Source organism: Cygnus olor, chromosome 1 (genome assembly GCF_009769625.2).
Source record: "Cygnus olor isolate bCygOlo1 chromosome 1, bCygOlo1.pri.v2, whole genome shotgun sequence".
NCBI lineage: Eukaryota > Metazoa > Chordata > Aves > Anseriformes > Anatidae > Cygnus > Cygnus olor.
Window position 1 is genome coordinate 180,082,085 of NC_049169.1, and position 6,000 is coordinate 180,088,084.

Below are 6,000 nucleotides of genomic sequence, written 5' to 3' on the forward strand. Positions count from 1 at the left end.
CTTTCCTCTCTGGGAATAAAAAATCAACAAAACCACCCTAAATCTCTTGTCCAACATTTTGCTAAATTTTGCTCAACATCCTTATTAAGAGAGAATTTCTGCTTCCAACTTGACTGTAAGCCCCACTTTGGCCTGAGGTGATAAGTAAAGCTTTCAACATGCTGTCTTCTTTTTTAAGAAGTTGACAAGCCGTCTGTTTTTCACACGTATGAAAACCACGTGGAAAAGATTTCAAAAATCTCTACTGACGGCTGTGAAATAAACAGCAGATTTATGGCCTGACACTGGTTTGGTATTTATTGCCCTATGGTGTGCAGACTGCTGGGATCCATAGATCCTTCCAAGAGACTACAGTATGTAAGAAAAATAAGCAAATCTGCTGTCACTCAGATTAAATGTGCTATTGGGGGGGGGGGGATTACACATCCAGAGGGAATCAGAAAGTTGTCATGAAACATCGTCACCAAATGTGGACATCACAACCCAAAATGCAGATATCTGTGTTCCCTGCATGTACCACCAGCATGAGTAAGCAAGAGCATAAAAGCAGTGAGGCTGAGCATTAGATTTTGAGAAGTTATGTGCAAACTCCATTGGATAGTGCTGCACTCTGGCTGGGTTCGCAAGTGCTTCAACATATGCAAAGAAGAAAGGGAGATCTAGCAAAAATTCAAACCCTTCAAAACAGCACTGAAGAAAGTAAAGGGATTCTGTTAAAATATTTAGGACTTTTTACCTAAAACCTCCCCCTCTCTCTCCCATCAAGAGCAATGTTCCCAATTACAACTAATTTATCAATGTGGAAGGCATCAAGAGAATTCCAATTTTTAAAGTAGAATGAAGAGATGAAAATGTAATAGCCAAAAATAAAGATGAAATAAAATTATATTGAAGACTCATGAGGAATTGAAATTGATTTGAAGGCCAATATAATCTCCCTCCAGTAGAAGACAGTATTATATCTTCTTCCCATACACAAATGTGTAAGAAGCAATCAAATTTTATTATTTCAGAAAAGATGTGCCATAAGCAGAGGTGGTAACAGAACACAGTCAGATTGTTCTGCAGCTCTGGGGACTTTTGCTCATACACTGTGGGATTGCCCAGCTGCCTCTGGCAAATGTAGAAAAGTATAAAATCAGATGCAAACTGCACCAATGCTGTATTTTCAAAATCCAAGCAGGGTATCTGGAAGTGCCTAAAAACACAAAATACAGGAAAGGATGTTAATAAATATGTTGATTTCTATGGGAGGAGACAGATAAAAAAGTAATTCTGAGTAGGGGAAGAAGTGAGTATGAAGACCATAACTATATCAAGGTTGAATTCATGTGCGTGGAGCAATGTCCTGGTGCAGCCAGGTGCTTTCCAGGCCAGGCCAGACAATTTAAAACTAGTCAGATTATTTAGACCTCAATATTTCAGTATTATGTTGTGGTGTAGAATGAACCTGTGATGGATACGGAGGCAAAGCCCAAAGTTTGAACCAGAACTGTGTGGCAATAAGCAAAACGCTGACTTAACAAACAGGGATTTCCACCCTGTAAACCACAGTGATAGAAATCATAGTGCAGCACAGTTCAGAGAAATATAAAGAGGTCACATTGTGACGATGTGCATTTGAAGCATTGTAGGCACATCTGTCTATGGTGAGCTACAAAACCCTGGGGTGAGATGATCACCTCAGATAGACTCGGCTGGAGACATGTCCCAGGGGGGCCGTGAAGAAATCCCCCCTATATTTTCTGAAAACACTGCAGTACATTAGACTTGGCTTCATTTCTTCCCGTAAAATACAATAAGGCAGAAATATTCCCCCCTGCACTTGTGATGTACTTTTGTGAGAAACTACTTCCACTTCTTTGACGTTTCCCCAAACTGCTCTGTTGCAAGAACTTCCTCAAGCAAAGTCTCTGCCTCCAGGTGCATTTAGCTTAGTTTTTGCAGAGGACACCTTCCCCTCTCTCCAGGTTTGCTGCCTGCAGCACGGAGTCTGCTCCACCAGCCCAGCCTCCCCGGCACTATTGGGGTTTCCTGCGCAGATGTCAGCTGCAAGGGACAGATATTAGGTCAGAACTTCATGGCTCTAGCATCAGCCAGGATGTCTCCACCTCCTCTGTGAGTCATCCTGCGAGATGGAGGCCCAAGGGTTGTCTGTGTTTCTGGTGCTTACAAATGCCGGTGGTTTCCTAATGAGATGAGCAGTGGAAAACCAGAGGTGCAATTCAGAGAACGTCTTCCATAAGCACTGTGATGCTACCAGAAGTAGTTTCTGGGTTTCAGATGCCTGTGAGATAAATGCACAAGTCCCTCTTGGTTCCCCATATAATCAGCAGAAGGAGGTGGGCATTTCCCAGTGCTGGTTTATTCCACCCTAACACAGAGTTGACCACAATGACTTTAAGAGCAGCTCAGGGTAATTCTCAGCCTTTTTTTTTTTTTTTTTAATATATTTTAGAGATTGCTACTCTTGAGCAAAACAAACCCCGTCTTAAATCTCTTAGTTCTTGCTCATGAAAACCACAGGGACGCAGCACTGGAAGATATCTCCTGGGAAATGGTGCTGATCTGCTGCCAGCAGCAACAACACCATATGTCCAGGTACACAAAGCAATCAGAGGCACCTGAAAAGCACTTAAATGACTAAAATAAAATATTTCTTTGAAAACCTTTTTCCAGATGATGGCAAGAAACAGTTTTCCAGTTTCCTGTCTAAATGCAATCATAGATGCTTTGTTCAAGCATTGACACTCTCCTGTATCTTCCATAGCTGTTTTTTTTTTTTCTTTTGTTTTTTTTCCCAACTGAGATTTATTTGAAAGACATATTATTGAGTGGAAACATTTTTGTTTTGGTTTATTGCTAAGATAAGCATGTCACATACTCTATGTCACATACTCATGTCATTCTTCTGTGCACCCACTTGAGGCTGATTGCCTCTTCCTGCACATGCATGTTCAGGACTGCACACAGTGTTTCAGCCCAAGTGAAATAATTTGTTGTTTACAACAGAGGAGGGCCACATATCTGCTCTTGTTATGAATGGTTACAGCAGTGCCTACGCTGATGGACAAAAGAGGCCAAGCAGTCTGGACCAGCTCACATCCATGTTAACATTCAGAACAACCTGGAGAGAGCCACCTGGAGCCCTCCAAAATGGAGCTGGGACTGACATAACAGACTCTCTGAGAAGCAGATAATCAACTTTTTGGCTTGGCCTGGCTCCCTTTTATCTAGCAATACTCAAAGATTAAGTGGTCTCACATTTTGCACTTCTGATGTTGCTCCTGTTATAGATTTCCCACAGGCTTTTCAACATGATGCAGGAGTCCTTTGCTTTTAATTTGTTACCACATGCTCACTTTTGGTGGCAGCATTGTCAATAATAAGGTAAAAGGGGATGAGTTTCAGGTCTGATTATGGAGGACCCACAATACAAAGTTCCCTGCAGCTTCCAGCTCCTTCTTCCTGAGCTACCTGCTGTGATCTTTCTTTAGAGAAGGATAACTGACATATTATCCTCATGTATGTGCATCTCTTTTTCTTCCTCTTCACTAGCAGTACTAACCAAGAGCTGGTCAGTCCGTGACCCCCAGCTTGAAGGACTTACTAAAAATGTTTGCTCTTCAGGCTGCAACACCATTTACCCTAGATCTCTCCCAGTTTGGAGGAAGAGGCTGAGTATTGTGATGCAAGGACTGGACCAGAGCAAATCACGGTTCCTATAAATGAATCATCTCTGAATCTACTGACTACAATAAGACTGCTGTTTTTTATTAACTTGATGAATTGCTGAAACTGTAAGAAACAATGTCATGAGAGAGAAGCAGGGAAAGGAAGCAAGACCGGGAAAACCAGTAGTGAGAAGAAGCGGAAATAGGGAAGAAATTAGAAGCAGAAACTTTTTTATGGGATAACTCATCACAGCATGAGACAGCTTTTGGCACCAAGCTGAGACTTCTCCAGTGGGACAACACTCTTTTCACATTTCTGACTGATGAGAAATGAGTGCCAGAGGTGGAGGTCACTGATCCCACTGCTGAACACCACAGCTTGCAAAGGGCCTGGCCTACTATGGAAAGGGACACGGAGCTGGTGAGGAAGACCCTGGTTCTTCACAGCTACCACTGGGAGCAAAGATCCAGCCTGGGTGAGGAGGACCAAGGCAGGGTTACGTTGATAAAATTATAACCTTGGTGAGTAACATCTTTGTATGGGAATGGAGGCTGGAAGCTGGATGCTTTTCCTAGGGGTATGGTTATAACTGTGTTTTGGTGCTGATTGCTGGCTTCATGTATACTTCTCACTTCTCCAGCCACAGAAAACTGGGGAGAGAGCATAGATCCAAGGAATGAAAGAGGGGAACAAAGGGAAGGAAAAAAACAACACACATACTGGAATGGAAAAAAAAAAAAGAGAGAGAGAAAGAGAAAGAGAGAGAGAAACAGGAGCTGACAAAGACATGAGCAAAAGGAAAGAAAGGGGACGAGAAAGAGAGAGAAAGGGAGACAGAGAAAAGATCTTATTGCTGATATCCAGGAATCAAAGCCATGCAGTGGCAGAGAGGAAGATGCATGCTGCATTTAGAGAAACTGTATAGAAAGTTTAACTTACGTCAGTCTCACTATGACTGGCTTACAGTCATGGGGGAAGTGTTGCATATGAAAGAGGTAGAGAGGGCAGCAGAGTCCAAGAGACACTAGTCTAAAAGTTTTGCCCGAATATTAGTTCTTGCCATGATGCTTTGTTTATAACTGTGGGATTTTAACAACTTAAAGAATCATCAGCACTGAGCCTGTCTGAATATTTTCCCAAGGCATATTGTGCATATGACACAAAAAGACAAATGAGTAATAGCTGACAAGAAGACTGAAATGAGTGATATGAAGCAGCTCCTTCTGCAATTGATATTCTGCAGGTATTAGTGGGGGTCCCACACTGGCATCTCAACAACCCCTTGATTTAACCCAGAAGCCTCCTGTTTCTGCTTTCAATAGGGTAAAACCTACATGCAGTCTAGTAAAGGGAAATGCAGGTTCCAGAAACTGTTGTTTTTCTCCCTTGTTTTCCATCACTCAGAAATGAGTCAACAGTAGCATGAGTGACTCATGAGGAAAACTCTGAGGAAAACTCCGAGACAAAGGATCACTTTTGTCCTCTTTGCAGACAGATTGCTTTTATGCTCCTAACTCTCTAGCAAGGGAACCCTGCTCCTTCTCTGCTCGAGGTACAAGGAGTCACCCACTTTGGGGGTGTGGGGTGGAACTCCCTCATCCCAAGTATTGATGCTTCTCTCCCTTGAGCTAAAAATTAAAGGCTAAAGCTTTGGGAAATCCAAGAAGAGAGGAAAATAGGCTTTGACCTTCCTGGCTTTGTCTGTTCTGAAAACTAAAGCTGGTGAGGCTGAGGACACCAGCACATGTTCATTCATACTGCCAGACTGCTGCTTCCTGGTAGGTTTTGGTCCATGTTGACAATCTCAGGCAACACATGAGTTCAGGGCACTGCATGGGCTGGCCAGGAGAGAGTTTGTCTGCAACCACATGGACTTGTACCAGGAATCGTAGAATGGCTTGGGTTGGAAGGGACCTTAAAGATCACCCAGTCCAAACCCCCTGCCATGGGCAGGGACACCTCCCACCAGACCAGGTTGCCCAAAGCCCCATCCAGCCTGGCCTTGAACACCTCCAGGGATGGGGCATCCACAGCTTCTCTGGGCAACCTGTGCCAGTTCCTCACCACCATCTGAATGTCCTCCTAACCTTTAGCCTAAATCTCCCCTCTTTTAGTGCTTAATCACTCTTTTAGGAAGGGTGAACCATGTTGCACCACTTGGTCTCAGCGTGAAGTAAGAGACCCTGAATAGTAGTAGCCAGTGACATCTAGGGAAGGTTTGGGTTAAAGTACTGATTACAATGTAGATGTCTAAAGGAGAGAAGAAGCTGCCCTGTTGTACTGGCAGCCTACTTTGGACAATCCCTGTTGCTATTCTGCACTGTG